Source organism: Castor canadensis, chromosome 4 (assembly GCF_047511655.1).
Source record: "Castor canadensis chromosome 4, mCasCan1.hap1v2, whole genome shotgun sequence".
Taxonomy (NCBI): Eukaryota; Metazoa; Chordata; class Mammalia; order Rodentia; family Castoridae; genus Castor; species Castor canadensis.
In genome coordinates, this window is record NC_133389.1 from 86769499 (window position 1) to 86791904 (window position 22406).

The 22406-nt window shown below is 33.4% G+C and overlaps 1 protein-coding gene across 4 annotated transcripts in view; it reads right to left on the reverse strand.

The window, feature by feature from the left end:
* The window catches only part of Dpp10 (dipeptidyl peptidase like 10), a 1373287-nt gene that overhangs the window by 180630 nt on the left and 1170251 nt on the right, over positions 1-22406 (reverse strand). The gene's annotated exons all lie outside the window — the stretch shown is intronic.

Here is a 22406-nt window from a genome sequence, read left to right on the forward strand (position 1 = left end):
AGCAAAGAGGTAAAAACATGAGATTCAGACTCAAGAGGCCAAGAAAGCTAACATTTCCTTTTTCACTCACCTCTTGTACTTTGGCAATATGCTTAAATAGGTTGCCTCACTTTCTCATTCTGTTAGCAGAGATTTCATCTCAAACAACCTTGAGTAGTTGCCAATTTTCAAATGAAAAGTAAAATATGGAAATGCCAGCATGTTGACTGTCACACAGCAGGTATTCCACAGATCAAAGTTATTAGAAAATTCTAATAAAAATGAATTTTTAATTTAACCCCCCCACTATGGATTAGATGACATAACGATCAATCCATTTGTGCTTGTTTATAGATACAGGGGTAAAACTAGAAGTGATAGCACACAAAACCAAATAAATTTTTAAAATGACTCATAGCTTTTAGCACATAGAATGTGATTAATTAATAAAAAGTCAAAACAGAAGGAAATCTGCCTGAGGCTAAGAACTGACAAATGAAAGCTGATGTTGGCTTTTTCCAACAGTCACTGACTGAATTCCTTATGTCAAACAAAGACTCAATAGCTGTGGAAATTTCTCAGTGTATTAAGACATGTAAAAACCTATCATTATTATAAGCATTAAGACCATCATCTTACACCTACGTACAACTGAGGAGAGCATTGTCTAGATATCAAATTCATTCTCAATAGGGAAAAAAGTATCTAAATCAAGCCACTGATTTTTGACTAAATCAATGCAGCTGATATAAATTTTACTTCTCCTGTTTGCAGCCTTTAGGGCTTGGCAGCTTTTTACAGATACATTAAGATAAACTTGATTTTCATTGTGAAGCTAATTTTAAGTAGACTGAATTTTAAGCAAATTTTGATCACATTTTTCCATAGAAAAGAAACACTTCATGGGATGTGGGATGGGGCATGAGTAGGAAAACAGTTCTGTCTGCTAAATGTCCACTATCCAATACTGAACAGTTCACTCTATCTAATCTTTGCAGTGATGTAGTGTATTTAGAGAATGGAAAGTTGAATAAACCTTCTTTCAAGATTATTACCACATATCTTTATTTAGTCTGTGATTCTACATAAAGAAGATTAGTAATGATTTTTTTGCATAGTTTTGGACTATCCTATGAATCAATAAAAAGAAATTTTCTAAAGCAAGACATTTTTATTTTTGTAAATTAATGAAACACAACCTTTTCCCATTATCTTTAAAATTCACTTCCTATTCATGTAAGAGATTTGATCCATCCAAGTTGACTGACAAGGCCGTGGCTTTGCAAACATCATATTTATTTGATTCAATCAGCATCCATTACTCCTTGGTGATTGATAACAACCAGGACTACCATTGGTCATAATTTATGGACAATATGAACACTTTGGAGAGTGAAATATAGCAAATCATAAGTAATGTTGCTGCCAAACTGAAATACATACATATGTGTGTGTGTGTGTGTGTGTGTGTGTGTGTGGTGTGTATGTGTGTGTATATATATATATATATATATATATATATATATATATATAAAACAGAGAGAGCGAGAGGTTTTAAAACACCAAGTCATCCTCAGAAGAAAGGACTGTCAAGTCAACCTAAACAAATTAGGGAAACGGATTGGGGCAGAGAAAGGACAAGTGAAGGGCTCAAACCTAAGAGCATTATTCAGAATTAACAAAAAGACACTGGTGGGGTGGAAAGAAATCTCTCTAAAGTGCATATCAATTACATTCATTTTCAGCAGCTGCAGTTGCTTTTTCATATTGTTACTGAATTTATTAAATTTGGAGAATAGAGATGAATTACTGGTGTTTGAATATGTACTTCCAAACACAGTACAGCAAATTCAGGATAGGTAAAATCTTTCCAAAAGGAATAGTGTTTATAATTTATCTTGAAAGACTGACTAATATATCACTGTCATATAAAATATCAATAGTTTTACTATCTTAAAAAAATATAAAAATTTAGACATCACATATGATCCCTTAAATGTTGAAAGAAAGGAGGACAACATGTACACATGCTCCAATGGCAACTGCTGTAAGGATTCTCTTCAGACTTGCAGACTTAAATATTAATTTTAGGAAAACTATTTTCTGTATTCAAAGTCTTCAAGAGAATTGTTGGGCATTATTTACTTAAGGTCATTCATATGGGGAAAACATAAACAGATACCTCATGCATATTAAAATATATATATCATTTCTATTTTTGTAATAGCATAACTATATATATATTTAGATTTCTCAAAAATATTTAAATAAAATAAGAGCTTCTTAAAGTGATAATGAATGGTCACCCTCATTATTAATTTTGTAATGGTAATTGAAATTTAGAAGCAGACATAATAGGGTAAAGAAAAGCAAGTGGGAAAGATTAGAGAAAAAAAATTAAAGTAATAGAGATTAAAAGGGGGAAAATAAATAAAAGCAAGTATGAACATTAAATAATGACTTAAAAAGAACAAGAGAAAATGGCCACTTTTTCAAAATTTCTTAAATTAAAAGTAATGTATTTTTGTTCATCACTGATTCACACACTACAATAAACAATCACATTTGATATGTGCTAGCATAATTTCAAATGGTTGATTTTAGAATCTTGGGAAGTTTGTTTCATTATTTTAATCACTATTATTTATGTTTTCAAATAATTTTCTTGAAGAACTTCTTGTTCTTTAGAATAACACTAAAAATAGTGTTATCCCATCTTTGCATTTTGGTTTGTATGAACATTCAACAAAAGTGAGTAAGAGATTTACAGTAAATGCACATCATATTATACATAACTGGCTTAACAACTATAGGAGCAAAACTATTGTAATGTTATTTTTTAGGTAGGCAAACTTACAATTGAAGATAAATCTACCATAATTGTCATGTGAAGATTATGCTAAATTAAATGTACAAAAGAACATTCTAAGTGTTACATACATAATTATAATTTGTTGAGATACATGAACAAGCATTTCACTGTTGTAGTTTAGCTTATATATATAATATGCATACTCTTAATATTTTCCACATGAAATAGTGATTTTTCTTTTACCAGAGATATTTTGGTTAATTGAAATTTCTTTTTGAAAACATTTTATGTGACCTAAATTTTTAATATGAACAATTTTAATTTAAAGACATTGAAATATTGAGATAAAAATAAAAAATAAATTCCTAACTAGAGTTTATCATTTTCTCTTTTATATCAAAAGATTGATTTTTGTATCTCCCTTTTTCTATTCATAGAAAGATTCAAGAAGTGAAAAAATCAATGTCTTTCATATTTTCAGAATTACATAAAAATATTAATGGTTTTCTGTTTTGCATCCACCTTTTTATTCTCCAAGAACTAAAGGAAATAAAAGATGAGTAAGCTTCAAATTCTTAATTTGAGATTACAAAAAAGCAATTCAAAATATGGATAGTATCTTTAATAGGTCATTGTCCTGATTTTTCCATAGTCTTTTTAGCTTTCTTGTGGTATAATTTATATACAGAAGATTGCACACATTTAAGAAAATCTCCTTGATGCATTTGGGCATATGTTTATACTCATGATATCATAACCACATTACTCAACATATTCATCACATACAAAAGATTCTGTGTGTGTGTGTATGTGTGGGTGTGGGTGTGTCTGACTGTGTGTCTGTGTTTGGTAAGAATGCAACATGATATTTATCCTGTTGACATGTTTTAAGTTTGCAATATTATTTTATTAACTATAGGTACTATATTGTTTTACAAATCTGTAGAATTTATTAATCTTGCAGATTAGAAACTTTACATTCATTGAAAAAATTCCAAACTTTAATAACTCCATAGAAAAACAAATGAATGAATAAACAAAAACTAAAGGTAGCTAGTGACAGATATTATTTTATAAGTTCTAAAATATAAAAATGACCACCTAGGTCTCTATGTCTTTGAATTCAACTTTGAGAATTAAAACTATGACATCTTGGCAGATTAGTAATGGAGTACAGTATGAAGATGTATTTTTGAAAGAGGTAATATTTTATATTTTAATTTCAAATGCTTGAAAATATGTATGTATTATTCATGTGGATAAACAATATGCTAATTTGAGAAGTCTCTCTCAAAAATGCCCCAAGACCCCCAAGTAGCTACATAAATGATTCTCATTTGCAAACAGAACTTGAGAAGTACTTACCAAATGAACCCCGCTTAAGGAAAAATTTAAGGGAATTGATAAAATGGAAAGGCAGTTTGTCTAGATGGAAGCATGTAGATAAAGGGAGCCTCCATCTCAGGAAGCTAGAATGGGAGGAAGTTTTCCACATCTGAAAACACTGTAAGCAAATATTACTCTTAATGGACAAATATTAAAATATTTACTCCAAATTGGAAAAATGTGAAAAAATACATTGATACTCATATTGTTCTTAAAATGTATAAAAAGTTATTATAAACTATAGTCACCATGGTATGCTATAGAATACTAGAATTTCAAAGTCTGAGACAAGCATCCTGGAAATCCTGCATTAGCTCTACCCTGCTTGCAGTTATTCTGGAATGAGGAGAGGGCAGAATGCTGGTGTGGGTCTTCTTCTAGAAGACAGGGATGGGTGCAAAGTGATGCTCTATTTTCTGAAGAATGGCTGCCGGGGAAATTGAAGGTTTTTAAGGGAGTTTAGGTCTCCTGGTTCCAACGCTAGCCACCTGAACCTCAGGTAGATGTGGTGGGGGGCTGCTAAATGTATTTAGGCTGCAGAAGATTCAGCTATTGCTTTGTACGTCCAAAAATGGCTGACATTTTAGGTGTGAATGCTTAAAAGGCCTTTCCTCCACCCCATTTGTGGAGCCTTCAAGCTGAATGAGATTTCAGCTAAACCGCCCCATACATAGCAACAGATTTGGTTTTGTCTGTGACCTCAGTTTACAGAAAAACAATTTGTCTGAACCCCTAGGTTTTGGAAAGCTTTTCAATAAATCTTTCAAACCTGAAAAAAAAAAAAAAAAGAAAAGAATACTAGAATTTATCCCACCTCTCTAACCATGTAAATGGGTGTCCATTCATCAAATAAAAACACTGGAAACTTTTCATTAAAAAAAAGAAAATTACTCCTTCATTTCCAGAGTCCTCCAATACTTATGAACTTTTACCCTATTCTCTGCTTGTATGATTTACATAAACTTTCCATAGTGTGAACATCCAATACACGAGGCTCCTTCTCTTTCAATCGTCTTTCCCCTTCTTCTCACAGTACTTGTCTTATTTGAGAGCTAATATTTTTTTCAATGAGCTAATGTCTCCAAATATTAAAATCACACAGTGGGAAGATGTTGAGCAAGTATGTGATCAACTTCTTAATAATTTCTATACTTGACATATTTGTTCATTTTAAGTGATAAGAATTATAAATCTTAAAGATATGTATGAAAGGAGGAAAACATCAGAGGTGATATGACTTGATAAACCTCTGCATACCTGTACCAAAAACTCCATGGAGCTATTTAGTAGAAAACAGAGGACAGGACAGAGAAGAAGTAGATAAATACAATGGATGAGTAAAGCACAATTTGTTTATGTTCTCAGATTTCAAATGTATGTGATTTAATTTTTAAATCATTTGATACAAAAAAGTTTTCTGAAAGAATTACAGCACTCAAAAACAATTTTATTCTAATACACTTGTGCTGTTCATAAGTGTTCTTAAAGATATAGCACACAAAGAATACATATTATACGGGTGTTTGTGTGTTCCAAATGTGAGTTTTAGAATCTTCATTAGAACTTTCAACCATATCTGTTTAGCAAAGTATCTATAATTGAAGACATTTAAAGAATTTGTGTATTTGGGTAAATGCAAAAATTGCCCAAAGGTAACACGCTTTAGTATAAAGTGATGTTGAACTCTGAATTTTAACCCAGTTTTACTTTGAGTTGAATGTTTATATAATAATCAAAAATCATTAATTTCTCTCTAAGTGTCCACTTGGACATATATTTTTAAAGGAATCTTGAAAAAATTAGAGAAATTGAAGAATAAATGTAGTTTTAAAAAATTTGAAAAGTCAAGCTGAAATTCATGAAGAAATCCACTCTCAAGGTCAAAGTTGTGAGGACTGATGATGGGAGACAGCTCTCTCCATCCCTGACAGTTACTCTAATGGTCTACCAACTACTTCATCTTGGCCACCTCACTCTGCACCCCCCACACCCCCATCCTCACCTCCGGCTTCCTGCAGAACCTGTTCCTCCCTCTTGTTTTATTGAAGAGAAAATAAGAAAGACATAGTGTTTTTGTTAGTTTGAGATAAAGATAGCTACACAGAGAGATTCCTAGCATTGCTTCCATGCACATGTGTAATGCAACCTACATTGGTTCATCTCTGTCAGACCTCTTCACTACTTTCTGGTCCCCTTCCCATAGTGGCCTGGGCCAGTTTAAGATTACTTTATTCACTCCTCAAGCACATTCAAGTTTTAGGTTTCCTTACATTTCCCTATTCCTCCCATGCATTTTTCTACAGACAGAAGAACTCTAATATTTAACTCAGTTTTATTTTGATAGCTTCAAGAATTGAGTATGCCACCATTTGTTGGTAGGAAGAATAAAAATTGGCAAGTCTTAAAAAGTGTATTCAACCATGAAAGCTATCTGCTTATTCTTTTTACAATTTTTTAGTATAAATGGAGGTTTGAGAATATGTATGGAAAAGCATACTATCTTTCCTCATATTCCTATACAGTGGAATCAGATATATCTGTAGTAGATATATCTGTCTTTACTCTGACATCATTCTATTTTCCCATGCATCCTCCTCATGGTACTCTTTCTTATTATGTTAGTATAATGGCTCTAAGCCATTTCTAAGTAGGCTACTCTCTTTTCAATTCCTTGCCTTGGAAATGAAAATTACAATTCTTCCTCTAATTGTTTAATAAAAAACTTTCTACTTTGGTGAAGCATTTTAGAAGATAACTCAAAGGAGAAAGGGAAAGGAGGACAACAAAGGACAAAAAGGTTTTAGTTATGTTCTTAGAAAGCTTATAATGCAATGCCCTATCTTTCATTTTCAGGATCATTAATTTTCTCCCAATTTATCCACTAGAAAGACTAATTTAGATGTCTACATCTATTACACAAATAGGGTAGAATCTATTTCTGCTTTGTTTGTTTTGTTTTGCTGTCTCTTTTAATGAACCGTAGTTTCCATTCATTTTTCTTTCAAAAGCAGTTTCAGACTGAGTCACTATTAGGTGATGCAGGCATAAAGACAGAGAAGACTCTGGCCCTACACTGGAGTTTCTAATCATCAATATGTAAGGGAGAAAAAATGTGTTAAGATATTTGCAATCCCATCTGAATTTGCCAGGTGGTGACACAGCACAGCATATGTTGGAATGGGGCGATTAGAGGACTGGGGAGGGCAGGAGGAGGGAATATTTGACTCTTGTGAAATGATGTAAGTAGGAAATTCTCTCTCTCCCCACCCCCTTCCCCTGCTCTCTCTTTCTTTTCTTTTTCTTTCTCCTCCTTCTACTTCCTCTTCTTCCTTTTCCTCCAGCTCCCTCTCTTTCCCCTGTTCCTCCTTCTCATTATCTTTAAATACTGATAGAAGGGAAGGAACATGGCAAAATCACGACCCATGGCATACAGGAATGTCTGATGAGAAGCTTGTGGGAAGAGGAGGTCAGGGGAGGCTGAGGATCTAAGGTGGGATCATAGAATAAGAAGACATGTGTCTCCCCCTGAGAATAGAAATGATTCTGCAAATAATAGAAAACTGCGCTGATTTTTTTCCAGCATAGGGGTAATATGACAATATGTATGAGATACAGCAATCACTTTAGTTGTAATATGCATAATGAATTTACAAGGAGAAACCATAATCATAATAAGGCTTATAAATTAGCAATTCACTTATTCAAAAAATGGTAAAAATTCAAGAGCGTTAATCCTTCTCTTTTGCTCCTATGTCAGCATGTGCCTTTATCTTGATAGCATGTTTTCAAGATTAAATAAATAAGTAGTCATGTCAGGAAAATTACTCAGTAAAATTTAAAATGGAATGACCACACTAACTATGAAACCTTTCTACAACACATGCATCCAAGGTAACAGGATTAAAAGTCATGTTCGGGCCAGGCATGGTGGCTCATGTCTGTAATCCTAAATACTTAGAAAACAGAAATTGGGAGGCCAGCCAGGACAAAAAGTTCACTTGACTCCAACTCAACCAATAAAAACTGGGCAGTATGGCATGTGCCTGTCATTACAGCTATGCAGAAAGCATACTAAAATAGGTGGAAGGCAGTTCAGGGTGGCCTGGGTATAAATTTGAGACTCTACTTGAAAAAAATAACTAAAGAAAAAAGGTCTGGGGCATGACTAAAATGGTAGAACACCTGCCTAGCAAGTGTGAAGTCCTGATTTCAAACCCCAGTACAACCAAAAAAAAATTCACTTTGGATGGCACTGTAATCCTATTACACTGGAGGAAGAGACAGAAGGATGCAGAGTTGAGGCCAGTTGGCTCTATAACATTGAGATCTTGTCTCAAAAAGGAATTTTTAAATTATCTAATATCTTCTGAAAATAAACCACCATTATGACTAAATTTCTGAGTGGCTAAGATTACTTTATTCAAAATCTATTAGTATGAATATTCCCTAATACTATAAAGAGGGAATTTAGTATCATTTATAATATAGAAATTCTTTGTGCCAACAAATTAGTCTGACCACACAGGAAATATCATATGCTTCTTTTTAGTCTGTTCTCTGCCAATAAGTACGCAAGCTCTTTGAATTGACACCTCTGACAAAACAGAGAATTACTTGTTTCTTCCACACTGGAGGAAATGTGCTATTTGCCAGGTGAGCTTGATAACACCCAGCCCTTTTTGTAGGTGCTAAAGATAGACAGAAATTCTGGTGACTGGTTGGAAGCCAAATATAAAGAAAGGAAATAGGAGGAAAAGTGGAAGTATGCCTGTTTTCTCATTCTTTGAATTAATATAAAAGAATGTGGGAGTGTATACTCTGAAAATCTTGGGCAAGAGTCCATTCTAATTATATGGTGTAGGTCATAAAACATAGCACATGGTACTTAAAAATCTACATAAGGGAAGATAATATTTAATTGAGTTTCCTTCTTTTGTAACATTTAACAACAGAAGGTTGTTAGCCCAAAGATTATTGTCAAACTTGTATAAACAAATTAATCTTATTCTATAACTTAACATAAAATTATAATATGTTAATAGGACATTGATGGATGACTTCTAAACAATTATATGCTTATGCAGAAGTGTTTATTAAGCTAATTCGTTGTTTATGCAGGCACACTCTGTTACTAGGTAACTATCCAAGGACAGCTAGGTATGTAACTAGTCACTGGATTCCCATGCCCAGAATATGTAGTGTTAGATAGATGCCACTTTTGTCCATATTGGTATAAAACCCACTGCACTGAGAGCATCCTGGGGTTGTTGCTGATGGGGGCTGACTGGCTGACTGATGTCTCCAATGGATGATAAGCCATATAAACTCACTCCTGGCTCCTGTTTGAACTCCAGTCTACACAAATCATAGAACCTACCTGCTTGAAACAGGGTACCCTATACAGGGAGCATTTCAAAAAAAGGAATAAAGATGAAAATATAAAAATAAGAATACAGTAAAATTCAATTTGTAGTTTCTAAAGTAATTTGATGAACTTAAAATTAATCACATATGAATAATGAAAAATGAAAAAAAAATTAATCATTAAATACATTATTTATAATAAACTCTCATCTTACTTTGTCCATTTTGGTTGTTAATGAACTCAGAGAAAGTAACAGAATTGTTCCTGTCATAGGCACCTAGGCAATTTAAAAACATTAATTCCTTAATCTTACCAAGAAAGATAACATTATTTTCTGCCCTTAGTACTCTCTTTTTTTTCCTCCTGTACTGTGTGCTTCCTCTCTGTTTTCTCCATGCCACTGAATACTTTTTTACTCCTTTTTTCTTATCAGTGGTGGAAAGACACATTTTTAGAAGAATAACATAATACCATGGATTCACTCAGTTTGCTTCCAGGAACTACCTGTGTCAATACCTCCACCTGATCTTAATTCCTGCCCTGCTTTCCAACTGGCTGACTGTCACTATTCCATTGATCTATTAAGTCTTGTCTTCTCCTTCCTTTGCAGATTCTCAGGGAACAGAGAATGGTGGAGATCTTCCATATGATTTCAGTGAATGCCTTCCTCTCCAACTGGGTTGGACTCTCCATAAATCAGTGAACCTTCTTTTGTGAAGAAGTGAAACTCCTTTTGTTTTTATAGATTCCAATTATTCACACTACTTCCCTTGGAATAGTTGCTGTAAATTTGATAGCACCCCATAGGCTACACAAAGTTCATTTGGATTACTTGTTTTACTAACAAATAAAAATTATATATTTTTATCATGTTTAGTATTATGTTTTGAACTATGTATACATTGTGGAATGCCTAAACTGAGCTAATTAATATATGTTACCTCACATGCTTATAATCTTTGCAATGAGAATTCTTAATATCTAATTTTTTAGCAATTGGCAGGAATACAATAATGTTAATATTGTCACCATGTTGAATGACAGTTATATTGAACTTATTCTTAGTATCTCAAGTTTTGTATTTTGACTGCCTTTTCCTTTTGCCCACCCCTGGCAACCACCATTCTACTAATTTTCTGAGTTCAAGTTTTTCCAGTTCCACATGTAGGGATTGCTTTTGAATTAAAAAATGAGTGAAGTTTCCTCTTCTCCTTGTTCTAGTAGCGTCTTCTCCCTATCTATTCTCTAGGAAAATTGCTTTTATCTGTCTTGGTAAGCTAGATGCTTTCTGTGTAAACAAATATACCAAAGTAGCAGCATAAAATAAGTTTTTCATTCTTACCACAGAATAAAAGTGATGAGTCTGTGCTAGGTTAGTCACATCATGCTGTGCTTTGAATGTTTTTGAACCCTCCAAGGTCAGGTTGCCCTCTAAAATCCAGTTGTTCCTGTTGTGATATTATTAAGAGGTGGAGACTTTAAGAAGGCATGGGATTGTGGCCCATTTAAAAGAGGCTTCCTTTAGTTGTTCTGACTTGCTCTTCTGTGTTCTGCCATGTGAGGCTGCCAGGAAGAAGGCTGTTACAACACCACATGCCAGTGTCTTGATCTTAGACTTCCCAGCTTCCATAACTGTGAGAAGTAAAGTTTTGTTTTCAGGTTTGTCGTAACTGCACAAGTTGTGCAATACTATTTATTACTACTTAATTTTTATCCTATACTATTTCTAATTAATTATTAATTATTTGCATCCTTGTAGCCAGGATCATGCATTGTGCAATGTTATGATTAAAGGCTTAGCATAGCTCCTGACACACACTAGCCGCTAAGTCACTGTTGAAAGAACAAATGATATTCAAGACTGTTATAGTAGAGGAAAAGAGAAATCAGGGTACATTTGGTCAAGTGGGCATTTACAGTCAAGGGCAGGGCCAGCAGCCTCAGATAAAAAATAACTTAGAGGGAGAGGGAGATTCTGGTAAAACAGATGGGACAGGATTTTTGTGAAAAACAGGTTGGGGTGATCAGACATTCCCTGGGGACAGTGCAGGATGAAGAACATAAAAAAAAAAAGAAAGAAAGAACAAATGAATGAGTACAATCACTGGAGAGAATTAGAAGACTTCCTGTGTGCTGGTGTTAAACTTTCAAGTGCCTCCTTCAGTGCCTGGAATTCTAGCATTAAGAATGCCTTGCTCTAGGTAATGTCTAGAGAGGGTTAAAATAAGATGGTTATACCCAAGAGGGAAGTAATCCCCTTCCTTTGACTGCTTCATACAAATGAAAGAATGGGCCCTCATGTGACTTTAGGCTTTCCATATGCTCCTATTCTTTCTTTCTGTCCATGCATTTGGAGTTCACAAGAGTTGCTTAAATAAAAATTAGTGAAGTTTCATCATTCAGATAAATCTTTAGTTATCAAGACTATGATAACATGGTTTTCTTTTATCCCAATTTGACAGGAATCAGGAATACAGAATTCCTTCTGTATAAGGAACATATTTTACATTCTATTTATGACATGGACATATAGACAAATTCATTCACAAGGATCTGTTTCATTAGTTGAGAATGATCCAAGAGGAAGCACTGTGCCCATAGGGAAAGGGAAATGATCTGTTGTTAGTAAATGATTTCAGACTTTTAAAAGTGCTAAATCTGGAAGGAAATGGGTAATGGCACAATTCAACATCTCCACTTAAAGGAGAAAGAATTGAGGCTCAAGGTATCAACTTTCTCAGAATTTGATAGAAAACCCTGTTTAATTTTACCAAACTAAATGATTTGAAAATATGATTCATTCAGAAGGCTTAAAAATATTTTAAATGCCTGCCAAAATCTTTCAATGCAGCTACTTATCTGATAGTTTCTTGTTATTAGTTCAGGTGGGCAAAGGAATATTGAAATAAATACTGAACACACACATGAGAAAAAGAAACATACATTTTGTCTATGCCTAAATGGTACCACATCTCACAGGCAATGAACAGGACAGACGTTTCAGCATGAGTAGTGTATGTGGGATTGACAGTATTAAACCATGCTTCTCAGATTCAATATTTTTTGTTTACAGACCTTTGTTTCCTCACCTCAAAATTTTGTTGATATAATTATAAAATTCCACATAGGCAAGGTCTTTGAGTCTTTTCTTACCAAGAGTCAGATTTTTTTTTTTCCATTCACAATGCTACTAGTCCCATTGTGAGAATTTTTTAAAAAAATCTGTGCAGGACCTGCTGTTTTGTATGACATTCTTGATTTTCATGAGCCTACTAGATCCAGAAGCAAAACATCACAGTCTAATCATCACTGCAGACAGAAGCAAGGTCAAATACTAAGTACTAGAAACATCTTGTCAAATAAAGTAGCAAACACAAAGAAGCAAAGAAGTATGTTTGTGTGTGTGTGAAGGGAAATGTCTCTATCAGTTGGGATTATATTTAATTCACTTTTAAAAAGTCAATCATAGTGCATTAACATTTTCAGGTTCTTCTAGTTTTGCTGATTATAATAATTATATTATGACCTTTTGTCTCAATAATTTTTGTCTCATGGTCATGATATGGATATTCTGTTTTCAACTTAAAGTTTGATGTAGGAAGAAAAAGAAGGAGGTGGAAAGTGTTGGCAAAAGGTTCCTGAAAGTCCCTAGTAGATTTCTGCTTATATAATACTGGAGCATAGTGTATGATATGTGGAACAATTTTTATAAAGTTAACTAAGAAATTAACAGATTTTTTCCATTTTAAATTAGACATATAGCAACTTTGAGCAGTGTGAAGGAGATTTTAGCTATTGTCTTGTAATGTTGTTTTTGAGACAGGTCTCCCTATGTAACCCAGGCAGGCCTGGATCTCCAGATCCCCTTTCTTTAGGGTTTGTGTGGGGTGGAATTCAGCAGTCAGTGTAAACAGTACTAATTTAATGGGCTTGTGATGATGTGAGCCATCTAGTCAGTTTTTGTTTTCCCTGAGGAGGACTAAAGGGATAGGACAATGATAGATTAGTATTAACTAGTTTTATTTTGTACAGTTTTAGTCAAATCACAATTATTTCTTCATTACCCAAATTTTTGTATAGGAGAAAAGAATAAAATAGACTCCATAAGAAATTGCAAACCCATCTGACTAGCAGAAGTGGGCAAGTGATGAGATGGTGAGAAAGGTGGCTGGTAAGGACTGTAGAGCCCTGGGGATCACAGGATTCATCTGAGTAGGGATGTGGTTTCTCTGCTCCAGCTGATAATATTCTTACAAGAGTGTGTACCAGGTCTTATCCTGCTGGATGAATTTAAAATTACCTTTTGGTGTTAAAACTTTCCATTTTCAATGATGACAATTAACATAGTGTTTCATACAAGAGTAACAGAGCAAAGCCCATGTGCTGGTTGGACTTCCCATTAGGAAAGATTATGGTACTTCAATACAGTATCAGTTCTCCGGTCTACACCAGTCTGTCATGCCTTTCTCTCTGATATCATTCCAGGACACTTTTCACCAGGGTAAGCACTTGCAGTGTCAAGGGACAACATTGGAAACCACAAAGGTGAATTTCTGTGCAATTTCCTTCAAAGTCTGTCTTTGCTGCTGCTTTACTTGGTTCCCTCTGACTTGTTCACCATTGCAAAGAAACAGAGAGTCTGATTATGTTGGGGGACGTTTGTGTTTCAATATGAATAATTACATCTTTGGTGAGAGAAATTTACACTAACCACAACAAATGATGTCTGTTCACACTGACTGCAAAACCTTACTCCCACAAACATTCTTGCTTAATGATTAACTAAATTAAGAAAATGTTTCTTTTCTGTGGGTTATGCATGGCTCAGTTTTTATGATTTACAGGATGGTGAGGAACAGTTGGTGGGTAGTGCGATACTGGATTTATAATTGCGAAATAGCTTATAATAGAATCGAAGTCAACTGTCATGTTCAAGTGGTTAAATGCTGGTCTTTTGATGACTATGAAAATGACAAGAGACCAGCAAAAACAATCACAAGAACCACACCATGTTCTGCTGTGGATCCAACCCAGGGCCTTGCACATGCTAAGCAAGCACTCCAGCACTGAGCTATTCAACCAGCTCTATACTTCCAAGTAGACATCTACCATATATAATCTTTCATCAAGATTAAAAGTTAGCTTGACTTGTCCTGAACTAACTGTGATAGCATGAAAAATAGCTGAATAAGCCCATCAGTGTCTGCTACATAGTATAAAATTATATTTGCTAAATTAATGGCTATCTGAGCAAAAGCAAAAACCTGGAGACAAGGCAGGTAGAATTTCATGAGGACAAACATTGAAACTTTGTATTCCACTTTCTAAAAGTGAATAATGAATACAGTTATGTTGTGAGCAAAACTTAATGCTAAGAATACATGTGTGTTTTATTAACCTAAAAGTACCTTAAAAAATAATGCTGTCAGTAAAACTTCATATTTGTTCTATTCCTCCAATGTCATCCAGAATAATGAGTTATAAACCTTGACTTTTGTCCTAATCTGCCAAATCATAGGTTTACCTTAAACATCATTTCAAAAGTATAATTTTTTAAATCTGCACAGGTAGAAACCTTAAGACTTTAGCTTACCATCTCTCTACATTTTTTATGCTACTACACTTTTTTATAGCAATTATGTTAACTATAAAATACAAAGAAATGATTCTTTAATCTTTCTATTGCAGTGAAAGTAGCCAATGCCACAGTGAAGTCTCTTGAGCAATTAAGAAGAAAAAATTTATTGAACATAACTTTGTACTATACCAATGAGTTGCATGTATCATAACTGCTTATGTAAGACTAACATACTGAGGTCAACAATTTCATTGAGTACTAGTGCTGTCACACTTGCAACCTCTACATTTTTTGTTTGCTTTTTTAGAAGAATTTTATTGTTAGATACAAGACTGACTTTAATTGTCAAACTTGAGGAAATTAGATCATTTCTTTGTCAATGCATGTTAAATAATTTAAATGACTTGATAATGAATTGGGCTTTGCTTATCTTTGATTTTTTATAGTAATCTATTGATAGAACATCAGAATAAAACCAAGTAAATATTGTGAAAGAATACTTAAATTTTCATCAATAGTGTATTTTAAATCCATAAATATAAATGTGTCTGCGTTAGGGTTCCACAGAGAGTAGAATTAATAAGATTTATATATACCTATATGCATATATGTATACATACAGATACATATATGTGTACAATTAGAAAGGTGGAGGATTTAGGGAAGGAAGGGTGAGCAGAGAGAGTAAGATTGAGGGGAGGATAATGGGATTGAAGGAAAGAGAAAGGCTAGGAGAGAGAGAGAGAGAGAGAGAAAAGGTAAGTGTGAAGTTTTCATTTTGTGGAGAATGATTTTCTCAGGTCTTTTCTTATTTGCCATTAAAATTCTTATTTGGAGGATCTTAGTCTCTAGAACTTTGCTTAAAAATTCACACAAACTTAGCTGACTACGTGGCAATATTGTTACTTTTCCTTTGCTGAAGGGTTTCCCTGATGAATGCTTAGCAAGTATATCAGTAACTGAGAAAGCCTAAATCTCTCTACCCCCATTCAATTCTGAGCCAGACAAACCTGTTACAATATAGGACTAGTCTCTTACATGAGATGTGAAAGGAGTAATTTATTGGCTATCTCCATCTCAATTTTCTCTAAAAAATAGTAACATCTATTCCATTAGTTACTCTTTTATACTTTCCATTTATATATCTGTTTCTTTAGTCCACTCTCTTATCTTAGTGTAGAAAGAGAGCAGTGCCTCCAAAGGGCCTGAGCTGCATGCTGACCTCTCTATCTAAGCCAGTACTCCAGACAAAAGAGCTAGTGTATTCTTTCTCCAACCACTCTAGATCCCCTTAAACACATTCACTTCACCTTGTGCTCCCATACTGAGTGTAGTCTAATTCCTATAATAAATCTCTATGCCCACAAGTACTTCCAGTAGTTCTGAAATCAGATGGATGTGAACATTTAACTTACTCAACTCTCAGACTCATTTACAGTCCCTTCTCGGACTGTAAATGGAGAAGAGCATAATACTACAGATGAGACCAAACACATTTTATTTTTAAATAGAATATCAGCTTATTTTAGTGACCTATGGCAAAATTATACAAAATTGCTTAGGCTTTTCCTATTTTACTCCTGGAAATAGGTTTTTATATTTGAATCACAAAACTTGTACCTGACATTTTGACCTAGATTCTAAGACATGAAAGAAGAAAAAGCCAACTCCTATCTCCTTAAGGTTTCTGGTTTATGTGTTCTTGGATTAAGCCTTAGACATAAATTCTAAGGTTGACTGAACGGTATAGATGAAAGGGTTGATTGAAATGTACAGAGGAGATTACCATTGCAAATCATGTTAACCTTTTTGCTGCATGCTTGGCCATCATCGAAACAGTTCAGCCTTCCAGATTGCAATCACATATAATATCAGAGAATTAAATCATCCATTACCAACCCTTCAAGCACAGTTTTAGTAAACATACACTTGGAATTCTAAGTAAGTTTTGACTGAACAAGAACTGTGCAATCAACTGATAGATTTTGAAGTCCCATGGTATTTTTCTTTCCAAAGAATTATAAAACAGTACCCATTAAAATTAGCTCAAACCAGGGATGCATATGAAACTGCATATATGAAGAGGCTTTCACAGTCCTACTTAGAGGGAGAGTGATTTTTGCATTTCAAAGACTTTATGTTCCTTCCGATTTTCATCTGTGCTCTGTAACTAAAACTTATAAGGACTCTGATCTCTAGTATCTTTCTACGTATTTCCCTCTTACTTTACATGATCCCACATTTTCACTCTGAATTTGGCAGTGGGTACAAAAGCTATACTACAGGCCACAACCAGGTGACCCTCTGGCTTAATTGGCTTCCACACAAATTTGCTTTGACTGGCACCATCACCATTCATGTCAACCAGTGGAAATTGTGTGTAGACCTGTCTTAGTCATATGGTCCTCTCCCTTAATAAAGGGGTAATTTAGTCAAAGGCTTATTCTATGAAACATTTAACTTAGGGCTCACTAAAAACACAATGATGTTGTTATCTTTTTGAGGTATTGGGGTTTTAACTCAGGGCCTCATACCTGCTATGTAAGTGTTCCACCACTTGAGTCACGACACCAGCTCTATATTATTGTTATTGATTCTCAAAATAACATTCATTTAGAACATAGAGGTGCTAAGATTTTTTTTTGGCTCTTGGAAACCCTCCTTTAATAGTAAACTGCACTGCTTTCTAAACTCCCAATCTTTTGTTCTCTCACTGTGGCCCAATCTGCTTCTGTCAGGTGCATTGTTTTTCATGTTGTTAGAAGGTCAGTTCTCTGCCTATTTTTTTTTCTATTTTACCTCTTCATTTTTAGATTCTCATGCAGTATGTCCATATTTTAGTGATTACTCTAATTTAACTTAATAAATTTAAAGATAACTTACCTACTTTCTAAACCACACAGAGACAACAGTATACTCTTACTTTGTTTCCTTTCTTACTAATGTGTATGATCTTGACCAGTTATTTAAGGATTATCTTCCTCTTCACAAAATTTGAAATTAGTATTGTTTAATATATCATTTGTTTAGATTTAATGACATATTTACAAATGTAATTGCTAATAATTTCTTCAATCACTGCCTTTCCATGTGGTACCATTTTCCTTCTGTCTACCTTCTTCCTGTAGCAATTAATTTATTGCATATTTTCATTTGATTTATCAAAGTTTTTATTTTTTAATTTCTTCATTTCACTCTTAACTCATGAAAGATATATTTGATGAGTATAGAATTTTAAGGTATGTCATCTCATTGGAGATATTATCCTATACATTTGAATTTTCCCATTGTTATTGCTACAAGGTCTGCTTTGCCTATTTTATTTTCTATTAAAGTATATTAAGTGTACCAGGGGTTCATTGTGATATTTTCATATATGAATATAATGAATTTTGATCATATTTGCCCCCTCTATTACTCATTCTTATATCCCCCATTGTTTTTTTCACAATTTTGATTTATTTCATTATCCTAGTTTCATCCATGTATAAAACATACTTTCAAAGGTCTGAAGAATGACTCATCTTCTGTATTCTGTCTTTTCTCTAGAATCTTTTAAGAAGATGTTATTTCCTATAGTGAAATTTTATTGTGATATAGCATATAAACAGAAGTCTGTCTCCTTCTTTATACCACCTACCTATAATAATTAATATTTTCACATTCAGCTAATTTGTAAGCTAATTATATTTTTTATTTATTTCAATAAATTCAGACTTGAAGTAGAAAAATCAGTACAGTCAAGACTAATAGTCCTAATTTAGATTTATAAATCCTCAAAATCTTATCATACATGCTTCCCTACCCTCTCTCTGCTTCTCAGCATAATATACACAAAGCTGTTTTGTGAAATGATACAAAGAAGATTGAATAATCAGGATATTTCAGCAGGTATCTCTCAAGAATATATGGCTATAAAATAAGCACACCTGAGGAAAAAAACATCAATGAAGTAAGATTTTCCAGGATACAATCTCCAGTTTCATCAGTAGTCACAAAAATTCCTCATATCTATTTTTAATGTATGATACAATCAAAGTTCTCACATTGCTTTCCACTGTTATGTCACTTTAGTCTTCCCTAAATCAGAATAGTTGCTCTGTCTTCCCACTTCTTCATGTGTTTGGTCTTCTGAAAAGTCTAGACCAGCTGTTCTGCAAAGAATCTCACATTGTGCTTCTGTCTGCTTCCTTGTGATTAGATTTGGGTCAGTTTCTGGAAAGAATGCCACATAACTGGTGTAGAGTACCTCCCATTGCATTTTACCACCAGAAGTGTCAAACTTAGCCGTGGTAAAGTCACTATGTGATTTTCTCACTGTGAAAGCACATATTCCTGTTGTATTTTATGAGTAATATGTGTGACGAGGCTTTGAAACATATGAAAATCACATTTTAACTAGTATTTTTATTCAAAGATTTTGGCATCTCTTGATAATTATCATTTTCTTCATAAATTATAATGTTAAAGATAAAAATCGTGGCTTTTTCTAGTCTATCATCTTAGCTACATTTATTAGCTGATGTAAAGCCTAAAAATAAGGTCTACAATTATGTGCTGACTTGACAGCTGTGAAATTGGATGGGCCTCCAATGACCTAGTCACCTTCTTGTTCAACTCCTGAAGATAAATTCATCTCCTGAAGAAATGGAACAGGTGCAATTCCTGCTTACCACTAAATAGTGGGTTTAAGTTTCTTGAAAGCTTACAGAGTAATTAAACAAACCAATCATCTCTTCCTTTGGGTACCAGGGCTCCCACCCTCTTCCAACAGTGTAGCATATGTATGGTCCTGTGTGATATGCGGTGCTCTCCTGAACATGTTTGCTGATTTTGGATATGGATATGTGTGACTATATACAGTTGCTGATCTCAACTGTTCAATATCATGTGCTGAGTGTTGGCATCCCTATAATGCTAGAGTGGAAATCTCTCTCTCTTATCAACAAGGTAAATGGAGATAATAAAACACATAATTCTATGTTTTGAAAAGACCCCCCCCTTCATTTTTTCATGCTTTCTTTTATTACTATGAACTTAGAGAATTTTACAAATTTCAACACATTATCCATTATGGGTCTTATTGAATAAGTGAAATGTGGTCTGTAATTTCCCTAAGCACAGTTTCTGTACCTTTTCACCTTATCCTATTAATTACTGAGTATTCCTTTGTTGTGTGGCAAAACTTTGTTCTTTTCTTTTCTGAATTAAAATAAGCCACTTAAGTTTCCCCATTTTCAAGTATGCTTAGTGAATTTTATTTACAGATTTAAGATTTGCATATAACATGCAAGTCCAAGTATCATGAATCCATTAATTAAGAAGGAAAATAGTATTGGAACATTTAATAGACCAAGGAATCCAAGATAAATGATGACATTTTTGAAGGATATACTGCGTGTGTGCGTGTGTGTGTGCACAATGGGTTCAAATTGATATTTCTAAATAAAACTCAACATTACAGCTAGAGTGTTCTGATTCTGCATTTGTACTTCCCTTATCCCAACACTATTAATGCAGTCACACATTTGTTTTTCTGACAGTGCAATTTCAGATTGGATATAAAATGCCACCAAAAAAACCCCAACAAGAGAGAGCAAAATTTTCAGTTGTTTTGGAATTCAGAATACATCTTCCTAAGCATGTATATTATGAAGAATGCTTCGTGAACTGAAAATCTTAATTAGTAACTTAATTAATGTGTTAATTAGTAAGTAAATTCATCAAGTAAAAGTTACTTGAATTATTTTCTGAGTAGAAGTTATTAATTTGATACTCAGAATCAATTTGATTCAATTGCCTTTTATCTTTTTAAATTTAATCTTATTTTTCAATGTATAGAATATTTTCACAATTCATACTTCAAACTACATAAAGAGTGTTTTTCAAAGAAATCATAGTCTCATTCCTATCTTCTCTACCCATTTTTCCTCTATTACACATAGATAAATAATTTTAGCTACTCTCTGTGTTTCTTTTTGTCAAAAACATATAAGCAGGTGTATTTTCAAACACAGAGACAAAGATATCTGTAGGTAGAATTACATATTATTATTTTACATTATTTGTTAAATAAAAACTAACATCAGATGTGCTGATAATCAGGTCAGTTCATAGAAATCATCTTTATTCTTTTTTTTGACCAAATGGTTTTCTATTGTTTATATCTAAATTCTTCAATGAATGCTTTTGTAGTTTCCAGCATTTTATAATTTCAACTATGCTCCAAATTAAAACATTGAGTATACATTGTTTTTAAATGTGGAGAAATATATTCCTGGTAAATTCCTAGCTATAGATTATTGGAACACAAATATAATAATGGTAGATTTTTAAAAGATATTTCTAGCTTATATAGTTTTATATTTGTTTTTTCAATTTATGTTACTGTCTTTAATTCCTTAATGTCTTCATACTTTTCCAACAACTGCCACCAACTATTTAGCTTTTCCCAAGTATAAGAGTGGAGCCAGTACAAATGAATGTTATACAAAAAAATTCGTATTTGAAAGGACAGAATTTCACTTTTGTAGATATTTTATTTCTATTTTGGCTAGCTGATTATATTGGACTCTTTTTTTGTCAGAAGTATTTCTTTATCACACCATTAACTCTTAAAGTCATGTTAAGTCCCTAGGTTTTTTCCACGTGTATACTTCCCATTTTATTGACTTGTGAGGATGGTATTTTGGATACAAACAAAGGTCTCTCTCACATTTCTTTATTCCAAGTAATTGTAATAAATCAGCTGCATCTTGTCATACGTCAGTATGGATGACTATAATTTTGTTACTTAATATATCAATCCCTTCCAGCTTTAGATCAGCCACATATTTAATTAAATTGCCTTCATACAGTTCTCTAAAGATGTAAATTATACCTAATTTATTTTTCCGGTTAAAAGGAACTTCATTTTATTCTCTTCTGTTTTATATCCTTATTTATATCTTTATAAATATGCTCACTGGACCAGATTAAGAACAGTAACCTTTAACAGACCCACAGGAAATTCTTCTAAATATCAGACATCTCTTTCAAGTGTAGATTTATCCACCTATGGCTCTAATTCTTCCATTTTTTCCTTCATGTTCATAATGATATTGTATAAACTATATTCATTAAGTCTTTTTTATTTTGCTTATTTCTTTATCTGGTATCTGACACAATAAAGCAGATAAATCTTTCTTCAGGACACCATTTGTATTTCCACACACAGAGAAACAAACAAAAAAAAATCCCATCTTTCTAACATATTTTTTTCACTTGTGAGACCAGTGTTATGGATT